Source organism: Myotis davidii, unplaced genomic scaffold (genome assembly GCF_000327345.1).
Source record: "Myotis davidii unplaced genomic scaffold, ASM32734v1 scaffold623, whole genome shotgun sequence".
NCBI lineage: Eukaryota > Metazoa > Chordata > Mammalia > Chiroptera > Vespertilionidae > Myotis > Myotis davidii.
The window spans coordinates 1,278,230-1,288,007 of NW_006294464.1; the positions used below are offsets into that span (position 1 = coordinate 1,278,230).

Sequence of the window (9,778 nt, forward strand, 5' to 3'; positions counted from 1 at the left end):
GGTCACTCCAGGCAGGTGAGCAGCAAGCACTGGCATCCCGCCTGCCCAGGCCGCTCTGGGCCTGTGAGCAGCGCGCGGAGAGCCTCTGGGCAGGGAAAGCGGGCTGGCGGAGGGTGGCCTGTACTCCCCACATGGCTGCGGTGGCAGCTGTGAGCGCACCAAGCAGAGCCTGCGGGCCAAGCTGAAGTAGCGCCTGCAGGCTATCAGCGCCGAGGAGTGGCTGGGCCAGTCCCCCCTCCTGGCCCCGAAGGGGTCCTCCCCCCGCCTCCCCGCAGCGTGCGAACAAGCCCCAGCATGCGAACAACCCCCAGCGTGCTGTCACCCTCGCGCGCCTGCAACAGTCCTGGACCAAGTCACACAAAAGTTTCCCGCGCCCCTCCACCACTTCCATCAACCCCAGCATGCCTAATTCCCCCACAGGATGTGCACATGTCCCCTCCAGCACGCTCACATCCTTTGGAGAGTGTCTGGGTGTTCTGGGTACTGAGGGTAGGCACCTGTGAGATGACAGTGAGAGGGTGGAGTGGTGACGTCCTGTTCCCGCGGAGGCCAGTGTAGCAACAAGATCACCTCTGTGGGGCTAATGCAGGTGCTGAGGCAGGAGCAGGTGCAGACAAACACACCTGGTGGACGCGGGCGGACCTTGCTGAGGTGCCTTCGGTCAGGGTTCAAGATCAAGAACCCAGAGGCGGTGAGGAGTTCCATCCTTTCAGTGAAACAGTGGGATAGTCGGGGCGACTGTAGAGGAGGAATGTGCACTTTGGGTGCCAGCACCCATGAGCGAAGGCTGCCCTGACTGAGCCTCGCTTGCTTGGGGCCTAGCGCACTCCTGCTGGGCAACGGGTGACAGGACGTGGTTTTCCGAGGTAATGAGAGAAAATGTTGTTTCTCCCGCTGCCCGCAAAGGTGGAAAATGAATTGGGGAGACATGTGGGGAGTGAGCGAGGTTCCCTGTCTGGGGGTTCCAAATCCACTGTTGGTTCCTTTCACCGCTGACTAGAGATATTCAGGGTGTCCCCCAAAAATGTATACACACTTTTAATACCTACTAATTCCAATGGTTTTAAGCATGAGAAGAAAGAAACAACAATGGAGCTGTCATCTGTTAAAAGTGTGGGCACAAACAGGCAGTCGAACATTCCCCAAGGGGTCCCGGATTGGAGAGGGTGCAGGCCAGACTGAGGGGCCCTTCTCTCCCCGCCGCCCGCCCCGTGCACAAATTTTGTGCACCAGCTACTAGTGTATATATATAAAAGGCTAATATGCAAAGTGTTCCCTTGGGAGTTTGACCGGGAGACCAGGAGTTCAATTCCTTTCTATGATGTGCGCTGACCACCAGGAGGTGGCGCAGAATGAAGGAAGGCCCCAGCCGCCAGCCGCCAGCCAGCCAGGCCTAGGGACCATTCCGTGCACGAATTTGTGCACTGGGCCTCTAGTAAAATATAAACATATAGCATTGTGAGAAGTACTAACCCAGGGGTGGGCAAACTTTTTGACTCGAGGGCCATAATGGGTTCTTAGACTGGACCGGAAGGCCGGAACAAAAGCAGGGATGGAGTGTTTGTGTGAACTAATATAAATTCAAAGTAAACATCATTACATAAAGGGTACGGTCTTTTTTTTTTCAATAGTTTTATTCATTTCAAATGGGCCGGATCGGGCCCGTGGGCCGTAGTTTGCCCACGGCTGTACTAACCCCTACATCTCTTCAACTATACCACAGCCAGAATAAGAGATTTTTTTTGTGTGTCTATTTAAAACCTAGCTATTTCCCTAGTGCATAGCATACAGACATTCAATAAATATCTGCTGAATTAATCAAGGAATGAATCATGACAATGGCACTTAGAGTATTAGTGTGAAGTTTCAATAAGCTAATGCTTACAAAAAAGGGTTAACAGTTATTATAGGCACTATTTGTATAAGGCCTTTTAATTAATATTTCTTCTACCCACACAATCCTATGCAGTAGGTTGAACATGTATTGTTTTTACCAATTTATTCATGAGAACACAGGTTCCAGAGAGTGACTTACCTGAAGTAGCCTAGCCAATACACTCTATGTAGTGGTAGAGCAGGGACTGTGGCCTCTTGTCCCCATCTTCCCAGTCCTATCCCTTGCCCTTGTTTTTGTATTCTCTAGAGCTTAGCACCATTCTCTGCACCCCCGCTCACACCTCCACATGTTTTACTTCTTGAGTCTCCATGTTAATTCATCTGTTTTGTATCTGTTGCAACCCCTTGAACTTTTAAGTGTCTGGCACATAAAAGGTGCAAAATACAGGGGTGGGCAAAAGTAGGTTTACAGTTGTGTATTCACAAAATAGTTTGTTCTTCTATTATTTATTAACTATTGTATTATTTTGTATAGGAACAACTGTAAACCTGCTTTTGCCCACCCCTGTAAATAGGCTTTATCTCACTGCTTCAACTTGGGGAAAGGATTTTGTTCTGGCATGACCAATTTACCATTTGGGGGAAATGTTACATTAAAATTTAAAATAGCCCTAACAGGTTTGGCTTAGTGGATACAGCGTCAGCCTGCAAACTGAAAGGTCCCAGGTTTGATTCCAGTCAAGGGCATGTACCTTGGTTGTGGGCACATCCCCAGTAGGAGGTGTGCAGGAGGCAGCTGATCAATGTTTCTCTCTCATTGATGTTTCGAACTCTCTATCCCTCTCCCTTCCTCTCTATAAAAAATCAATAAAATATATTTTTAAAAAATTTTTAAATAAATTAAATAGACAAAGTTTTTTGAATAGTGAAGTTTATGTTCAAAAGCAATAAAGTTGAGAAAAAATGAGAACACTTACGAAATAACTCTTTTTAAAATGGCTACCCCAAATAAATTTGTAAGTACCATACCATGCAGAAAGCACTTAAGATTTTTAAGAATCTTTGAAAAAGATACTGCATAAATATCATACTGCTCAGTACTGACCTTACTTTCTTTAGTTTCCTGTTTATAATTCTGGTACCCTCAAAAAGCATTTGTACTTGGCAGGTAATCATTAACGTATGCTTCCACACAACTAATTTTGCCAAAAATCAGTACTATCTGCTTTAGTAATTGGCCTATCACTTCACATTTTTAACAAGATTCAAAACCATTACAAAGCCCCTCACCTATAAAACAGTGCTTTACACAACTGTTGATTTTAAGAAAGAGTAATACTTAGAGATTAAAAATGGCAGCAGAGTAAGTGGGTGCTGCACAGACATGCTCCCAGGAACAAACTGGTATTAAACTAAAATACAGAAAAACTGCCCTAACCGGTTTGACTCAGTGGATAGAACATTGGCCTGCAGACTCAAGGGTCCCAAGTTCGATTCTGGTCAAGGGCATGTACCTTGGTTGTGGGCACATTCCCAGTGGGGAGTGTGCAGGAGGCAGCTGATCAATGTTTCTCTCTCATCAATGTTTCTAACTCTTTATCCCTCTCCCTTCCTCTCTGTAAAAAATCAATAAAATATATTTTAAAAAAATAAAATAAAATACAGAAAAACTTTCTGAATAATCAATGGAAAACTCCCAGGAGCAAACCCTGATACCTGAGGACCAAAAGTGGAGACCACAAAGAGACTGTTTTCTTTGAAATATTAATATTCATTGCATGTAACATTATTATATTTAAAATCCTTTTTCTTGAAATATTAAATAAAATAAAAACAAAAAAAGATGGGGGTGGGGAGGGGGGAGAAACTATAATACTTGACTAGGGTAATTTAAAACAGCGGTGGCCAATCTTTCAGACGTCACTATAATACTTGACTAGGGTAATTTAAAACAGCGGTCCCCAACCTTTCAGACGTCACGGACCACCAGTGGTACGCCGACCACCGCTTGGCGACCGCTGATTTAAGAGATCAGGGACTAAGGCAAAAAGAGTTTTATCTAGATGTACCAAAATAAGTCGGGACACTTATATAGACTTTTTTAAGGTAAATATAATCAAATCTAAAATGTGATCAAGAAAAAGAATTAACACAAGCTAATGACAACTGGGGCCTAATATATTAAGGTACTATATTTTAAATCTTTGCTGTTACACAAGAAATGTTTAGGAAAATTAGTCAAATATTATTAACAAAGGAAATAATAAGCGTCAAATACCCTATATATGCAATCTTCTGCCCCTTGCCTCCATCACCTTCACAAAAGAGCTGGCCAAACTACATGAGTGACCTGAGGCTTCAGAGAGAAGCCTCAGGCAACCACCTCAAACTGTCATCCATACAACTGAGGCTTGTTTACACTTATTGCATCCTGAAAATCAAAGACTAAAACATCAGAAAACTATAGTCACACAACTGAAACTGTCCTGTTCTGCTTATTAGTCTCCAGAAAGAATTCCTCTCCTGACCCAAATATTTGCCTTTTCATTAAATTGAATGAAAAATTCAGGTCATGCTCACGATGAGGATTCTTTCCTACCTGGAAGACCTTCACTGTTCTAAACAAGCTGTGCATTGTTCTCACATGAGGGCTTACAGTATGCATTTGTCAAAAGGTAACATTTTTGTTCTTTGTCTTCAAAGAAGCAGCAGAGCACCCTCCCCAGCAGATGCAGAACTTCGTGAAGACCCTGACTGGCAAGACCATCACCCTCCAGGTTGAGTCCAGTGACACCAAAGAGAATGTCAAAGCTAAAATCCAAGACAAGGAGGGCATCCCGCCTGACCAGTAGTGTCTGATTCTTGTGGGCAAACAGTTGGAGGATGAGGGCCCTCTCAGACTATAATATTTAGAAAGAGTCCACCCTTCAATTTGTGCTTTGTCTGCAGGATGGCATCATCGAGCCCTTCCTTTGCCAGCTAGATCAGAAGTACAATTGCGATAAGATGACTTGCAAATATTAGGCCCAGCTGGGCTCCTGCACTGTCAACGGTGGCAAGAACTGCGGTTACATCAACAACCTGGGGCCCAAGAAGGTTAAATAAGGCCCCTCCACCATCTCCTCAACCAACAGAGCACCTTCGGCCTGAACCCATGGGCCTGGGGTCTCACTGAAGTTTCCCTTTCATTAATTGGAGAAGTTTAAAAAAAAGAAAGAAGAAAAACAACATTTTCAAAAGTAACAGGAAGCATAAATATGACTCTACATATTAGCAACTGATTGTATGGGAAAGAATAGCACAGGCAATTCTGTTTCCATTTTCAAAAAACTCTCCAATTTCTGCAGAAATTTGCCATTGAAAAAAACTTAAAGCATCAAAGAACCACTTTGCTGTACTCAAACTTTATCATAAAGTTCATTATTCATTAAACAAATATTGAAGGGCCTATTATTTGTCAGACACTATTATAAACAATGAGATATCATACAATGGACCCCCACCCACCACCAATATATATTTCAAAGAATAATAGGTAATTATGGTTAAATTTTACTAAACTTCAATATTTATAAGCAATATAATGCTATTAACCAATGTTCTCCCAGTAAACACAAAGTTTCAACACTGCTCATTAACCTGAGTTCTACCAGATCTTAATTGAAAGGATGATGTGGCTCAGTGGTTGAGCATCAACCTATGAACCAAGAGATGACAGTTTGATTCTTGGTCAAAGCACATGCCGAGTTGCAGGCTAGATCCCCAGCGTGGGACGTGCAGGAGGAGGCAGCTGCTGGATGATTCTTTCTCATCATTGATGTTTTTATCTCTCCCTATCTCTCCCTTCCTCTCTGAAATCAATAAAAATATATTTTAAAATAAAGAAATAAAAATGCGAAACATGTCCAACTGACACAACTCTCAGAAAAACTTCAGCAGATTTCTAACCATTCCTATAGCATTTCTGACCTAGAAAAAACCTGAGAACTGCTGACAGTTCCTAATTAAGCTGGAGGCTTCTTGCATCTTCCAACCTTCACTGTTGAGCCCTATCCTGGTTGTGGAAATACACAGTTGCTGTTTTATTTTAAAATAAACCAGTGGTTGTTAATTGGGGTTCTTTTCATCTACTCTAAAGCACAATTTCTAAGTCTGAAATTTAAAAAAAAATCACTACACTGATTAATCTTGGAGAAAACTGACATTTTAAAGGCAGAACTTGGTATGTAAAATGAGCTACATGAAGTGACTACACAAATCCTACTTTGATTCACTCTTAACTTTCAGTTCAAGGCAAAGAGGAACAATACAAAGACCCTTGCCTTGAATTTTATACTATAATCATCACTAAACAGATGCCATAAGTTTCAGGTGTCAGGTTATAGAAGTTATCTGAGACCTAGACTCCACTATCACAAAATGCTTAGTCTACAAAAAAAAAAGGAATTAAAAAGCAATAAACATAATTTCAACTCAAATATATGCTATAACAGCCCTCTTGGCTGATAGAAGAATGTGGAAAAAAGGACATTCAGCTCTGCTGAATAGGACACTGGAGAACTAAAACAATTGCGGTGGTGTCAACTGTGAAACTAGAAAGAGAAATGGTAGGTAATGAACTAAAGAGGTAGATAAGCACCTCAATCTCCCATGTGCTTAGCTAGTGTTTTCCCAAGACTTACTGAGTCTACATTTCTGGGATAGAAACCAGAAATGTACAAGTACACTCACATGCCAATGATTTTGGTGTATACCATCACTGCAGGACTGGATTACATTTTCGGTCTCAATGTCCATCCGATTTCACATGTGTCCTTTCATTTTTAATTAAGTACTAGGGTTCACCATTACATTAAAATAAACCAGTTTTGGTTTAAAATATCTCCATTTTGCCTTTCTTGCTTCTGCTGCAGTCTCATCTGGTGCGTGCAAGACACACATGCAGTGAACAGTGCTCTCATTTTACCATGTGGCTAAATTAAACCTAAAGGTCAACCAACACCCTAGCTGGTTTGGCTCAGTGGATAGAGCGTTGGCCTGTGTACTGAAGAGTCCCAGATTCAATTCCAGTCAAGGGCACATGCCCAGGTTGTGGGCTCGATTCCCAGTGCAGGAGGCAGCCAATCAATACTTCTCTCTCAGCACTGATGTGTTCTCTCTCACTCTCTCTCTCTCTCTCTCTCTCTCTCTCTCTCTCTCTCTCTCTCTCCCTCCCCTCTCCCTTCCTCTCTGATATCAATAAAAATATATTTTAAAAATTTTTTAAAGTAAAATAAAATAGAAGTCAATCAACAATAAAAAACCTATTTCCCAGACCCTTTTCAGGTCCAAGGTTGCTAACACTCCCCTCCTTAAATCATGCAACTCATTGATAGAACAGAGTATGCTACTGTCCATGACTCTTGTGAATAAAATGTGGGAAAGCGTTACATGTAGAGGGTTAATCTAACATTTCTTAATATAATGATTTTTGTCATTCATTGAATGGTGTAAATCTATATTTATTTTACTGATTACTTTTATTTTGCAATAAACAATTTTATTAGCAACAAACAAAAGTTAAATACAGATTTAATGAAAAGATTTAATGAGCAAGTACTGAATTTCCATTTCTTAAGAAAGTTAATGATGCCGAAACCGGTTTAGCTCAGTGGATAGAGCGTCGGCCTGCGGATTGAAAGGTCCCAGGTTCGATTCCGGTCAAGGGCATGTACCTGGGTTGCAGGCACATCCCCAGTGGGGGATGTGCAGGAGGCAGCTGGTCGATGTTTCTCTCTCATCGATGTTTCTAACTCTCTATCTCTCTCCCTTTCTCTCTGTAAAAAATCAATAAAATATATTAAAAAAAAAAAAAGAAAGTTAATGATGAATGTGTAATTTGCAAATGTTCATCCACATTTGTCATGTTCCATGGGATGCCACTCATAGAAATGGACCTGTATACACCAGAAAACATCTGCTGACCAAACATCAGCATCCAACTTTAAAGCTGTTTTTAAGATGACAGTGCCCAGAAGAACGCATTAGGGAGTGCAGCTACAGAAGAATTTTCATTTACACAATTACAGGATTTGCATTTCTTTCTGAAGCATGACTTTTCATTTAGATCAGATAAGTATCCTACTTAATTGCACTCATTTTTCCCCCTAAAGTTTCTCCTGCACATATAAGAGGTGACACGCCCTAACCAGTTTGGCTTAGTGGCTAGAGCGTTGGCGTGAGGACTCAAGGGTCCCAGGTTCGATTCCGGTCAAGGGCATGTACCTTGGTTGCGGGCACATCCCCAATAGGGGGTGTGCAGGAGGCAGCTGATCGATGTTTCTCTCTCATTGATGTTTCTAACTCTATTCCTCTCCCTTCTTCTCTGCAAAAAAAAATCAATAAAATATATTTTTTAAAAAAAAGAAAGAAAAGAGGTGACACAACAGCTGTTAAATATTGGCTCCTTTAGCTATAGAAGGGCTTTATAAGCAGTCACATCATGCCAGTTTACAAATAGGAAAACTATTTCATTAGTGGTTCTATTTATGTCATCCAATTCATGTAACAAGGGACAGCAAAGTATGACATGCTGGCCAAATCCAGCCTGCCACACATTTTGGTATGGTCTACAAGATAAAAATGGTTTTAACAGTTCTCGTTGGCTGAGAAAAGGTAAAAAAAAATAATAATTCATGTTATATGAAATTCACATTTCAGTGTACATAAATAAAGTTGTACTGAGACACACTCACACTCATCCATTTACATATCTAGCTTCTTTCAGGGTATGGTGGCAGAACTGAGTAGCTGCAGCAGACCTCTGGCCCACAAAGTATAAAACAGTGGTTCTCAACCTTCCTAATGCTGCAACCCTTTAATACAGTTCCTAATGTTGTGGTGACCCACAATTTCATTGTTACAAACTGAACATAATTAAAGCATAATGATTAATAACAAAAACAATATGTAATTATATATGTGTTTTCCAATGGTCTTAGGCAACCCCTGTGAAAGGGTCGTTCAACCCCCAAAGAGGTCGTGACCCACAGGTTGAGAACCGCTGGTATAAGGTATAAAATACTTTCTACGTGGACCTTTACAGAAAAGGTTTGCTGAATTCTGCCTTAGAAGATTAAACATCTGGATAGTTCTACAACTAATACAAAAGCTCAATGTAGAACATTATTTGTTTTTGTGATTTTAATCTGAATACAGATTTTTATATATACACAGTGACAACAAATTTCTGAAATATTTTTGAAAGGCTGAAGTTGAATTAAAAATACTTCAACATAATATACATTCTTTTTCTGCTGCTCACTTGCTTAAGCTTTTAAGAATCTACCTTGAACAGGAACAAGACAAGGATGCCTACTTTCACCACTCCTGTTCAACATAGTAATAGAAGTACTAGCCATAGCAATCAGACAAGAAGAAATAAAAGGCATCCCAATTGGAAAAGAAGAAGTAAAACTGTCCTTATTTGCAGATGACATGATACTATACATAGAAAACCCCAAAGACTCCATCAAAAAACTACTAGACCTAATAAATGAATGTGGCATTTACAAAGTAGCAGGATACAAAGTTAACACCAGAAATCTATGGCCTTTTTATACACCAATAATGAACTCACAAAAAGAGAAATGAAAAAAACAATCCCATTTACCATTGCACCAAAAAAATTAAGATACCTAGGAATAAACTTAACCAAGGACGTAAAAGACCTGTACTCGGAAAACTCAGGACATTGTAAAAAGAGATAGAGGAAGACATAAACAGATGGAAGAACATACCATGTTCATGGATTGGTAGAATCAACATCATTAAAATGCCCATACTACCCAGAGCAATCAATAGATTCTATGCATTCTCCATTAAATACCAACGGCATATCTCACAGACCTAGAATAAACTCTCCAAAAATTCATCTGGAATAATAATTTTTTTAAAAAGACCT

General features: G+C 40.8%; 1 pseudogene; it reads left to right on the forward strand.

Annotated features, from left to right (window-relative positions):
* The first annotated feature begins 4,565 nt into the window (after positions 1 to 4,565).
* Positions 4,566 to 4,941, forward strand: LOC102754924 (annotated as a pseudogene).
* Positions 4,942 to 9,778: the final 4,837 nt, after the last annotated feature.